The following is a 14,144-nucleotide window of genomic DNA, read 5'->3' on the forward strand; positions in this document are numbered from 1 at the left end:
GGTAAATAAGAGCTTCCAGCAGGAGACAGGATGTTCAAACATAGAAGTGTGGGCTCATTGTTTGGGTCTGCTGTCGCTTTGATGTTTCCAGAAGTGATTGTGGTGTTTAAACTCAAATTCAGTTTATTAGTGGTTGTAAATATACTAGAAACAACACAGGAATTTATCGGTTATCTGTAACTTCCGATACATTTTTGGGTGGTTTATTTTTATCAAAGATAACTTTTCAGTTATCTGATTATCTGTTATCGAAGTTAGTTTTTTGGTTATCTGTGCCCACCACTGATTAATATACAGTAGTTCACAAAACTAAGGGGAATAAATCCGCTGATATCGATAGCTTTGTTATGGTTTTGATTAAGAACATTAATGACTGTATTATCAAACCTTTAACATATATTTGTAATCTGTCACTCATGACTGGGAAATTTCCTTCTAGAATGAAAATTGCTAAGGTGATACCATTGTTTAAATCTGGTTATCAAATTATAATCAAATCAAATTATAGGCCAATATCTTTATTACTACAGTTTTCAAAAAGTTTTGAAAAAATATTTGTAAAGAGGTTGAACGGTTTTATAGCAAAACATCATATAATTGATGAACATCAGTATGGTTTCAGGAAAAATAGAACAACTTCTTTGGCTTTAATAGACTTTGTGGAACAAGTTACAAATGCAATAGAGAAGAAGCAATACACTGTTGGGTTTTTTTTTTAATTTACAGAAAGCATTTGATACTATTGATCATACTTTATTATTGGAAAAATTACAGCTGTATGGTATTAGAGGACTGGCTTTTAACTGGAGATAGCTAGTTATTTATGTAATAGATATCAGTGTGTTCATCTTGGTGGGATAAAATCAGAATTTTTGAGGATTACATGTGGGGTGCCCCAGGGGTCAGTCCTCGGGCCATTATTGTTTATGTTGTATATTAATGATATATGTTTGGTTTCTAAGTTTTTGAGTTATATTTTGTTTGCTGATGATACAACTGTGTTTAATAGCGGGGATAATTTGGGACAGCTCTTGGACTTGGTGGAGAGGGAATTGCATAAATTTAAATATTGGTTTGACTCTAATAAATTATCACTTCATTTTGGTAAAACTAAGTGCATCACATTTGGAAATAAGCCTAGAAATTTAAGCAGTAAATTATTGTTGAATGGCGTTGAAATTGAAATTGTATCTCAAACTAAATTTCTTGGAGTTTTTGTTGATGATAAGCTCTGTTGGGTCTAAAATATCAAAAGTTATTGTTATCTTGTACAAAACGCAATACTTTCTCCCCCAGCATCTGCTGGTTTCGTTGTATCACTCATTACTTGTTCCTTATATGACTTATTGCATTGAAGTTTGAGGAAATACATATAAAATAAATACTAATCCATTATTTCTGTTACAAAAAAAAGCTATAAGAGTGATAAGTAAAAAACCATATCGTGAACCAACAAATTCATTGTTTGTTTGTCTTCAGTTTTTGAAATTTTATGACTTGGTTGATTATTTTACAATACAGATCAATGTATAAAGTTAAAAATGGACTCTTGCCTCAACATGTCCAGGAGCTGTTTAAAATGAGAGAGTCCAGTTACAATTTGTGTGGAACCTTGGTATTTGATAGAAGGACGTTTCGAACCACTGCCAAAGGTCAATGAGTTTTGGTAAAGGGTGTTAAAGTTTAGAATGATTGTTTTGTTTTAGTACATTGGCTTGTTTTAAAAGACCTTTATAAAAACAATTTATTAACTTGTTATAGTTTGAATAATTCAGTAAATTGCCTGTGTGGCTAATTTTGTTTGTTTGTCCATTGTATTACTTTGCACGTTTGTTTCACTGAGTTACATTACTGACTGGCGTTTATAAGCCCCTTCTTCTGCCCACATCCTTTCACCCACACCAAATTGGTAATTGTTTATGAATTTTGTTCTATATGTTTTAAAATTTTGTTTTCTCTTTGTCTTCTCTTCATGCGTGCTGAATAAACCATTCATTCATATATATATATATATATATATATATATATATATATATATATATATATATATACGAGGGCTGTCAATAAAGTAACGGTCCTTTTTATTTTTTTCAAAAACTATATGGATTTCATTCATATGTTTTTACGTCAGACATGCTTGAACCCTCGTGCGCATGCGTGAGTTTTTCCACGCCTGTCGGTGACGTCATTCGCCTGTGAGCACTCCTTGTGGGAGGAGTCGTCCAGCCCCTCGTCGGAATTCCTTTGTCTGAGAAGTTGCTGAGAGACTGGCGCGTTGTTTGATCAAAATTTTTTCTAAACCTGTGAGACACATCGAAGTGGACACGGTTCGAAAAATTAAGCTGGTTTTCAGTGAAAATTTAACAGCTGATGAGAGATTTTGACGTGATTCTGTCGCTTTAAGGACTTTTCACGGTGCGAGACGTCGCGCTGCGCTCTCAGGCAGCGTCATCAGCCTGTTCAAGCTGAAAACCTCCACATTTCAGGCTCTATTGATCCAGGACGTCGTGAGAGAACAGAGAAGTTTCAGAAGAAGTCGGTTTCAGCATTTTATCCGGATATTCCACTGTTAAAGGAGATTTTTTTAATGAAAGACGTGCGGACGGATCCGCGCGTCGGGACGCAGCCGACGCGGTGCGGCGGCACAGGAAAAACACCTCCGTGTTGATAACCATTTGTAAAATCCAGGCGGCTTTTGATGGCTTTCAGTGGAGTGAGTATATGAGAAATTGTTTAACAGGCAGGACATGTTCCAACTTGTCCTTAAGGCTTTCAACAGAGGTGTTTTTCCTGTGGCGGAGCGTCGCGGCGGCTGCGTCCCGACGCGCGGACCCGTCCGCACGTCTTTCATTAAAAAAATCTCCTTTAACAATGGAATATCCGGATAAAATGCTGAAACCGACTTCTTCTGAAACTTCTCTGTTCTCTCACGACGTCCTGGATCAATAGAGCCTGAAATGTGGAGGTTTTCAGCTTGAACAGGCTGATGACGCCACCTGAGAGCGCAGCGCGACGTCTCGCACCGTGAAAAGTCCTTAAAGCGACAGAATCACCTCAAAATCTCTCATCAGCTGTTAAAATTTTCACTGAAAACCAGCTTAATTTTTCGAACCGTGTCCACTTCGATGTGTCTCACAGGTTTAGAAAAAATTTTGATCAAACAACGCACCAGTCTCTCAGCAACTTCTCAGACAAAGGAATTCCGACGAGGGGCTGGACGACTCCTCCCACAAGGAGTGCTCACAGGCGAATGACGTCACCGACAGGCGTGGAAAAACTCACGCATGCGCACGAGGGTTCAAGCATGTCTGACGTAAAAACATATGAATGAAATCCATATAGTTTTTGAAAAAAATAAAAAGGACCGTAACTTTATTGACAGCCCTCGTATATATGAATATTCACCGTAGGGACACAAAGTAGTCCTGCACCCTGAGAACGTAAAGCCCGGGCTGGTACGTAAGGTTTAATTAGGTCAGCTAGGTGCCAGTCCATGAACAGTTTTATAGACTAGTAGCAGAACCTTAAAATCTGATCTCACTGGGACAGGAAGCCAGTGAAGGGATGCCAAAATTGGTGACAATGACAATGACAATAGTTTATTCTATGACAGTCACCCCTGGTGGTGTATGAGAGAACTACAGTAATACGCATTATTATAACACAAAATATAAAAATATAAAAAGAGATGACAAACGGTTACAGGCAGGTGCGGGCGGTGAAGAAAAAGTATCTAAAAATCTAAGTAAAAAGAAAAAAACAAATGGTTATATACAGAGAAAATGACATGTGGCTGACTAGTATTGTATTTGAGTATGAGATTATGTTGTAGGACTAGAAAAGGCGTCATTAAGTTTTTTAATAATAATGGCACAAAATTTGGGTAAATTGGAAAGCAATGAGATACTGCTGGAAGTAAAGACTGTTCCATTTTCAGTGTGTTTGGTCTACTTATAAAATATTTTTTAACATATTTTTTGCGCTCTTCATTAAAAAAGTAAACTGACTCTCTCTTTTGTATCTAGTAAATTTAAATATTGTTCACATATGTTGTTTTTAAATATCCTATATGACGTATAGATAGATGAATTTTTTACCTTACAAAAAAAATTTTGCTGGAAGATGTCACTGATTTGTCTATTGGTAAGTCCAATATTTGAGCTTTGCTCATAAGGCTAAACATTGCACGTCTGGCTTGAGAAATTTGTTTAGCCATGTTTTTTTTGGAAACGGTTAGTAAAGTTGAATTTGCAGACAAGGTAAACATAGTCATCAACGATTTCCAGCTCGTCTCCACCAAATTTGAAGTCTGGTTGTTGTCTTATCTTCCCTCTGCAGAAAATAACTATTTTCATTTTGCTTGTGTTAACTGTAAGGTGCCACTCATTGCAGTAGCTGTGGACTGCATCTAAAGCATTTTGCAGTTCCTTGGCGCTTTTTGCCATAACAATAGTATTGTCTGCATACAATAAAAAGAAAATCTTTAGATAAATCTCAATATCGTCATTGCTTAGGTGTCTTCTAAAGTCGCCTGCGAGCTCTTTTAGACCACCATACCTTCTACTTATAAAATAATCTAAATCATTCAAATAGATAGCAAATAGTAAGGGTGATAAGTTCTCACCCTGTCTAACACTAATACTACAGGCGAAGAAATCGGATTTGACATGGTTGTTGACAACACAGGATTTAGCATTTTCATACATATTATAAATGACAGCGACAAGTTTTCCATTTATATTGTGCGCAATCAGCTTAGACCATAGAGAGGATCTGTCGACTAAGTCGAACACCTTTTTGTAATCAATGAAAGCACAATATACCTTTTGTTTTTTTTCTGTTGATATAGACTGATAATCGAGTGTAAGACAAAAATATGATCTAAGGTTGAGTAACCTTCACAGAAGCCAGCCTGCTCTTCTCCAATAATTCCAATAGCATCAAGATAGTTGGTTAGCCTAGCATTAATAACTGCAGTGAAACACTTGCTAATACAACTAAGTAATGTGATGCCTTGATAGTTGTCAGGGCTATCTGGACATCCTTTATTTTTTATAATAGCTTGATAAGCCCTATTGTCCAATCAGATGGGATAAGACCTGTATCTACAACCCCTGGCAATAATTATGGAATCACCGGCCTCGGAGGATGTTCATTCAGTTGTTTAATTTTGTAGAAAAAAAGCAGATCACAGACATGACACAAAACTAAAGTCATTTCAAATGGCAACTTTCTGGCTTTAAGAAACACTATAAGAAATCAGGAAAAAAAATTGTGGCAGTCAATAACGGTTACTTTTTTAGACGAAGCAGAGGGAAAAAAATATGGAATCATTCAATTCTGAGGAAAAAATTATGGAATCACCCTGTAAATTTTCATCCCCAAAACTAACACCTGCATCAAATCAGATCTGCTCGTTAGTCTGCATCTAAAAAGGAGTGATCACACCTTGGAGAGCTGTTGCACCAAGTGAACTGACATGAATCATGGCTCCAACACGAGAGATGTCAATTGAAACAAAGGAGAGGATTATCAAACTCTTAAAAGAGGGTAAATCATCATGCAATGTTGCAAAAGATGTTGGTTGTTCACAATCAGCTGTGTCTAAACTCTGGATCAAATACAAACAACATGGGAAGGTTGTTAAAGGCAAACATACTGGTAGACCAAGGAAGACGTCAAAGCGTCAAGACAGAAAACTTAAAGCAATATGTCTCAAAAATGCACAACAAAACAAATGAGGAACGAATGGGAGGAAACTGGAGTCAACGTCTGTGACCGAACTGTAAGAAACCGCCTAAAGGAAATGGGATTTACATACAGAAAAGCTAAACGAAACCCATCATTAACACCTAAACAGAAAAAACAAGGTTACAATGGGCTAAGGAAAAGCAATCGTGGACTGTGGATGACTGGATGAAAGTCATATTCAGTGATGAATCTCGAATCTGCATTGGGCAAGGTGATGATGCTGGAACTTTTGTTTGGTGCCGTTCCAATGAGATTTATAAAGATGACTGCCTGAAGAGAACATGTAAATTTCCACAGTCATTGATGATATGGGGCTGCATGTGAGGTAAAGGCACTGGGGAGATGGCTGTCATTACATCATCAATAAATGCACAAGTTTACATTGATATTTTGGACACTTTTCTTATCCCATCAATTGAAAGGATGTTTGGGGATGATGAAATCATTTTTCAAGATGATAATGCATCTTGCCATAGAGGAAAAACTGTGAAAACATTCCTTGTAAAAAGACACATAGGGTCAATGTCATGGCCTGCAAATAGTCCAGATCTTAATCCAATTGAAAATCTTTGGTGGAAGTTGAAGAGAACTAGTGATGTGTTGGAACGTTCTTTTGTTTTTCATGATTCCATAATTTTTTCCTCAGAATTGAGTGATTCCATATTTTTTCCCTCTGCTTGGTCTAAAAAAGTAACCGTTACTGACTGCCACAATTTTTTTTCCTGATTTCTTATAGTGTTTCTTAAAGCCCAAAAGTTGCCATTTGAAATGACTTTAGTTTTGTATCATGTCTGTGATCTGCTTTTTTTCTACAAAATTAAACAACTGAATGAACATCCTCCGAGGCCGGTGATTCCATAATTTTTGCCAGGGGTTGTATATGTGGCAGAAAGCGACATACCTGCCAGTCAGTGCCGGTCCGGCTGTGGAGATCCACAAAGACGTAATAGCTGCTGCAATCACGTCTCATCCAGGACTTTTATTTAACACCAACAAAAGGAGTTGCTGTTTGGCCACAACTCACGCTGAAGTCTGTTTTCTGTGACACTGTCAAAAAAAAAAAAAAACACTGTCTCACACCCCGAGCGGCTTCTCTCCTCCCCGCTCCCCAAACTCATGAACAGTTAACCCTCGTATGACAACAAGAACATTAACTCTGTGATCAACTTGTAAAGTCCAGCAATTGCTCCAGAGGCTGTATTGTTGATGTGAATAGTGATGCCGACGGCCCGAGTGAGCTTATTTTATGTCCGCAATGCAGATGCCGTGCACGTGCAACACGTGCGCGATGCATTCATAATACACCTGTAATACTGCCGTGATAATGTCAATGTGTTGGATCAGTTTCCTCACTACATGCTTATAACCGTGATTGTTCATCATATATTCGCTATATATTAATATATCCGTAAATCATACTGGGACATTTGTAATTTTTGGCCATTTTTGTTGCAGACGACAACGAACGCCCGTACTTTGCATACTCAATTCATGCACAATTAACCCTCTCCCCAGCGGGACAGGGCCCTTAGTTCCTTATCCATTGAGCTGCCTGCTCTACCTTGTGTACTACCACCTACTTAGTGTATACCCAGCATTTGAAAGCTTTAGTTATACTGCTTAATGCATGTTGTATTACATCACCTTTTCTTCTAACAACACTCAATAAGCGTTTGGGAACTGAGGAAACTAATTGTTGAAGCTTTGTAGGTGGAACTGTTCCCATTCTTGCTTGATGTACGACTTCAGTTGTTCAAGTCTGAGGTCTCCGTTGTCGTATTTTGCGCTTCATAATGGGCCACACATTTTCAATGGGCGACAGGTCTGGACTGCAGACAGGCCACTCTCATACCTGCACTCTTTTACTACGAAGCCACACTGTTGCATCACGTGCAGAATGTGGCTTGGCATTGTCTTGCTGAAATAAGTGGGTACGTCCCTGAAAAAGACGTTGCTTGGATGGCAGCATGTGTTGCTCCAAAACCTGGATGTACCTTTCAGCATTGATGGTGCCATCACAGATGTGTAAGTTGCTCTTGTCATGGTCACTAACACACCCCCATACCATCACAGATGCTGGCTTTTGAACTTTGCACTGGTAACAATCTGGATGGTCTTTTTTTTCTTTTATCCAGAGGACACAAAGTCCATGATTTCCAAAAACAATTTGAAATATGGACTCATCAGACCACAGCACACTTTTCCACTTTGAGTCTGGCCATTTCAAATGAGCTCGGGCCCAGAGAAGGTGGCAACGTTTCTGGATGTTGTTGATGTATGGCTTTCACTTTGCATGGTAGAGTTTTAACTTGCACTTGTTGATGTAGCGACAAACTGTGTTAACTGACAGTGGTTTTCTTAAGTGTTCCTGAGCCCATGCGGTAAGATAACTGTTGGACTATTTTTTCATGCAGTTGTTCACAAAGTGGTGATCCTCGTCCCATCTTTGCTTGTGAACGGCTGAGACTTTTGGGGATGCTCCTCTTATACACAATCATGAATGTCCTCAGTTCCAAAACACTTATTGAAACATTAAATATCTTGTCTTTGTGGTGTATTCAATTGAATATAGGTTGAAGAGGAGTTGGAAATCATTGTATTCTGTTTTTATTCCATTTTACACAACATCCCAACTTCATTGGAATTGGGGTTGTACTACATCCAGTGTTCATATATCAAAAATATGAGGATGGGAATAGTGGTACGAGTACTAAATATCTTACCTGTGCATCCATAACACCATGACCTTGTGTAGACCCTTAGGTGGGGTTGTGAAGAACAGCAGCTTATGTGGCTCTTTTAGTGAGGGAAGGTTCACTGAACTTAAACTAAAGATGCAGTGATGTTTGTGGAATAAATAGATGCCCTGTTAGAAGCACTCAAGAAGCTGAGTGCGTAAACAGAGTGTATCTGTTTGTGATTGTCTTGGATATAGACAAAAGCTGACCATTCACTACACAATGATGCAGTACAAATCAACAGTTTGCCATGGCCCTGCAACCCGATCCTGGATTAGAGGTTGAAGATGAGTGAGTGAGTTTGCCATGGCTCCACTCTAAAAAAAGGAACTGCTGTCTCAGCAAGAAAAATTGATGTAACAATTTGCATAGATTTCTTTTTAAACCCAACTGGGTTAATGCCACAAGACTTCTTGAATTAACTTGAAATAACTTTAGTTAAGTTGAAATAACTTTAAAAATCAATGCAAACTGGTACATCACTTTTTCTCATTAAGACAGCAGTTCATTTTTTTAGAGTGCACTTTTTAAGGCTTCCAGAAGTAAAAATCACATTCATTTTCTTTGACATTTCAGGAAATCCTTAGATTCAGCGTTTTAATTCTTTAACCAAGACAATCAGCCACAAGATGAATAATGACCATGAAAAGTTCTGATTTTAATGAAAAAATTATGGAAAAAGAATAAAGGTAAAGGTACAATTTTGTACTGAATTACTTTTAATCATGAAGGAACTACTCATTCCATAATGCATTGAAAATCCCAGAATCCATTGCAAATGACTTCCATACTTCTAAATCTTCTTCTAATTGTTTTCCCTATTATATTGTTTATATGGCTATTAACAGTATATAATATGAGCGAAGCGTCGCGCAGCAGTACAAAGCTCACTCATGGTACAGTGTGTCCTAAACAGGAAGTGCCAAAATTCAAGTCCACAGTAAAAGAGGAAATGTTCAAATGTCAAACATTTCCTGGATTGACAGACAAGATCCCATGGAATCTCGCAAGAACTCAGTGACAAGCTCACACTCGAACAGGAAGTGCTAAATTCTCAGTCACAATGAAACAGGAAATGTCCAGTGTTGAACACTTCCTGGCATGGGTGGAGCTAGAGTGGAGGTAGGGGTTTCACTGGACTCCCCTGAAATCTAATTGGAGACAGATGATTGACATGTCACGGCACCACACTTCTGGTTGAAAGACCTGCATTTTGAAATTAGTGAGTCACATTGACTGCTGGGTTCCTCCTATCCAGTAGTTTGTGCTGTGTACCACAAAAAGTTCCAATCCACCTTAGTAGAAGAAGAAAAATGTTTGCTTCAGATTTAAACTGAACACGTGGTTTGAACTATGGACTTCTAATGACACCAAACTTATATTGGTGAGTAAATGACCATATTTTATGCCAGAAATGAGGTCCATGTTGTTAAAAGTAGCATTTCTCCTTTAATTCGGGTTGCCTTATATACACGTTTAAGCTAACAGACAGCAGCTGGTTTATGCTCTATTGGCTTATTAGTGCACCAGATAACTGAAACAATCCTTCAAATGGTGATACAAGCATCAAATTCAGCACAAATACAGCTGGAGCACAATTAATGGAGCAACGTGAACTTTTGACCCCTGTACAAACTAAACATGATCTTTGTCACCATTCTTGCTGCTTTTACCTCATAACTCAAACTGTACCTTTTTTGGAATTTTTATGATCAGGCAAATAATGTGGTGTAGTTTTCTATATGATTGGCGCATCTTTTTATTTTGACCCCTGTGTAATTCTTCAATTGACCCCTACCTGGCTGCCTATTGAAAATTCAAGTGGCCAGTGAGTTTTTTTTTTTTTTTTAGAAGAAGAATTAATGTCTATGGATTATATTATATTTGGTACTTGTATCACCATTTGCAGGATTCCACTCTAAATATTCTCTTATCTGCTGCACTATATATGAGATGTAAGATGCTGCTCCTCAGTGTTTCTCAATTGCCTTCAAAAGTATTGGAACACTTGGTATTTCACACATTTTAATGTTTATTCCATTTCAAATACATTTTTTTCTAAAATTATCTTCCTTAACTCAAGCTGAAAGCAAATCTCTATAACTTGATATAAATTAAGTAAAAATATAAAATCCAGCTTCCTGATGAAGTGGTGTCAAGGAGGATTTTCTTAAAAAGAAGACCTGAAAGTTCAGCTACAATTTGACAGAAAGTACATTTGAGATTTGATATTTTGGTGAAATAAACTTTTGTATTTCTTCATAATTGATGTAAATAAAGTCCAAGACATATTCAGTGACTTGGAAATGTTCATGTTTCCATCCCCTGACTTGTCTAAGGAAACCTGGCAATAAAACTGATTATTATTTACAGGTTTTATCAAGATTTAGAGATTTGCTTTCAGTTTCAGTTTGAGGAGGATACTTTTAGAAATTTTTATTCTTTATTTATTTATTTGGTATTTCTTGTATTTAAAATGGCATAAACAAATTAAAATGTGTGAAATTCCAAGTGTTCCAATATTTTTGGAGGGCACAGCATCCTAACCTTATGATGAGTGCAAAATGAGTGTGGTATTATTTCTGAAGAATGTTTAATTTTCACTGTTGCTGCACTTTGTGTCAAATCATAGTCATATCGTATATGTTATTGATATGAAAATTCATTAAGGTATATCTTCTATTATACATTTCAAATCTAAGGTGGAACTCTACTACTGTTTACTAAGGTACAGACAGACAGAGAGAGAGAGAGAGAGAGAGAGAGAGAGTCGAGCCACTTAGGTGCCTGGTCTTGAGAACCAAGGTTGTAAGTGAAAAGCTTTTTTATCCCATGGGATCTCTCCCTACCCACCTAAGTGGCTCAAGAATATGGACATAAGTGACGTTTACATGAATAATGAGATACGTCATTTGGCCACATTGTACAGCCCTACTGTCAACTAGCTCAAACTTTGAATATTAAAGTGGTAGGGGGTTAAGAGGGCTGTAATTGGGGGGGGGGGGGGGGGGGTGTCAGCTGAAAAGCAAAAAAAAAAAAAAAATGCTTAAAAAGGTGGGGAGTATGGGGGGACAGAGCTCCTCCAGAAGCTGAAAGACAAAATAAGGAAAATTCTCCGCCCCCCCAGAACTTGAAGGGCTTTAGTCATGCCAATGCTCCCAAGAACCATTTTCCTTAAAAAAGTGGGAGGCGAATAAAGAAAAATGCTTAAAACAGCGGGGGGGAGACAGAGCTCCCCCGAGAAGCTGAAAGGTTTTTGCCATGCTAATGCTCCCCTGAAGTATTTACTCAAAATGAAGGCTGAAGGACCTAAATGACATGGTGAGATGCTGACGAGCTTTGCTCATTCATGTCCGCGACATATGCATATTAACAGTTTTGTAGGTGACACCATGGCTTAACAGTTAGCCCATTACCAAGGTGGTTACTCTTGACAGGTGGGGATGGACCTGAGTCTTCTTGAGTGGTTGCCACCCAGGACTTGAGGCGTCCAGTATGGTTGTGTCATTTTTTGCCATAATGACTCAAAAACACCCATTGGTTATAAGGGGCCACCAAAGTGAATGCTCATCTGAAAATTACTGCTAAATATAACAATGAGGAGATTTACTATTTTCAACTATTAAAATATTTTTGCATATAACTTTTATGTATGAAAAGTCAGTGGTACTGTTCAAAACTAAATTGGTCACTTCATTAATAGAAAATGAGTGATGTTTTCTGTCAAAAATTTGCTGACTTATCTAAATAGAGATCTATCTAAAGAGAACTAAAAGAACTTGATCAGTATAAATGAGAACATGCTCAGTATTCAGGGAGTATCATTGACAAGAATTCTGTGATTGATGGAGAGTGATATTTACACTAAAACATGGTCACATATGATAGTATAGTAGAGGATTTAGATGACAAGATATACGTACAACATAGATAGGGATACAGATCACAATTTATCAATCCTTGAAAGTAATAACTGTGATTATTATACTGAGGAGCAGTTTATGAATAAGATGATGATGAAGGGTAACCTATCCATTATTCACTTTAATAGCAGAAGTTTAAATTGTAATTTATCTAAAATAGAAGATTACTTAAAACAGTTTAAAGACAATTTTACTATAATTGCTGTGTCTGAAACCTGGATAAAGAATGATGAGTTAGATGAACTTCAGATCGAAGGATATGATTTATATAATGTAAATAGAAAAAATAAAAGAGGAGGGGGGGTATCTTTGTATATCAACTCATCCGTGAGGTGCAAAGTCGTTAGCAATATGACATCAGTGGTTGATAATATAATGGAAATCATAACTGTGGAAATAGTAAACGAGAAATCAAAAAATGTACTTGTGAGCTGTGTCTATAGAGCACCAGGAACTAAGGTAGAGTCATTCACTGATATTATAACAGAACTGTTTGACCAAATCCAAGCCAAAGAAGTGTTTTTGTGTGGTGATTTCAACATCGATATGGATAGTGGACTTCACTCTTTTGATGTTTTTACTGATACAATGTTTAGTTTGGGTCTAGTTCCAATGATATCAAAACCAACAAGAATCACATCTCAGAGTGAGACTATAATTGACAATATATTTACTAATATAATCGTTGGAAAAGTAGTGAGCGGAATCTTAATTACGGATGTGAGTGATCACTTACCTGTGTTTGCTATATATGAAAAAAATTGCTATAATATTAAGGAAACCACCAATAAAATAAAAGTCAGAGACGGATCTGAAAAAGCATTACAGGCACTAAAGGAAGACCTTAAAAACCAGAATTGGGATGGAATATTTGTAAATGATGTCAATGAAGCATATGATGCATTTATGAAAATTTTCACAATATTGTATCATAAAAACTGTAAACTGATGAATTTTGCCAGGAGGGATGCTGTTGACAAACCACTAAAGAGTTAAGAAATGCCTGCAAAAAGAAAAATAATTTATATAAATGTTAATTAAAATCAAGGTCACGAGATGATGAGGTTAGATATAAGAGATATAAAAATAAACTAGTAGAGATAATAAAAAAGCACAAAAAGGAATATTATGGTAAATTACTTGATAAAAATAGGAAAAACATAAGAGCTACATGGAGAGTAATTAATAATGTAATAAAAAATCACAAAGAGAAACCAGTGATTCCAAATTATTTTGTGAAAGAAAATGTATGCATACAAAATAAGACAAAAATAGTGAATAGTTTTAATGATTTTTTTTTGTAAGGGTGGGCTCAAATTTAGTGGCTAATATTCCAAAAACAAAGGGTGATACTGCAGTTGGAAGTCTAATCATGGACAATGTGAACAGCATCTTTCTTGGCAAGGTTGAAAAGGAAGAAATACTGAACATCGTGGGTGGTTGTGCAAGCAAGAGATCAACAGATTGTCATGATCAAGACATGTTTCTAATTAAGAACATTATTGAATCAGTCATTGTACCATTTACTTATATTTGTAATCTGTCATTTTCAACGGGAACTTTTCCTGATAGCATGAAAACAGCTAAGGTAATTCCACTATATAAAGTGGGGATAAACATGTTTTTTTCTAATTACAGACCAGGTTCCTTGCTTCCACAATTTTCCAAGATATTAGAGAAATTATTTGTAAATCGATTGGATAAGTTCCTTGATAAATATAACATTCTAAGT

The sequence above is a fragment of the Thalassophryne amazonica genome, chromosome 4 (assembly GCF_902500255.1).
Source record: "Thalassophryne amazonica chromosome 4, fThaAma1.1, whole genome shotgun sequence".
NCBI classification, from domain to species: Eukaryota; Metazoa; Chordata; class Actinopteri; order Batrachoidiformes; family Batrachoididae; genus Thalassophryne; species Thalassophryne amazonica.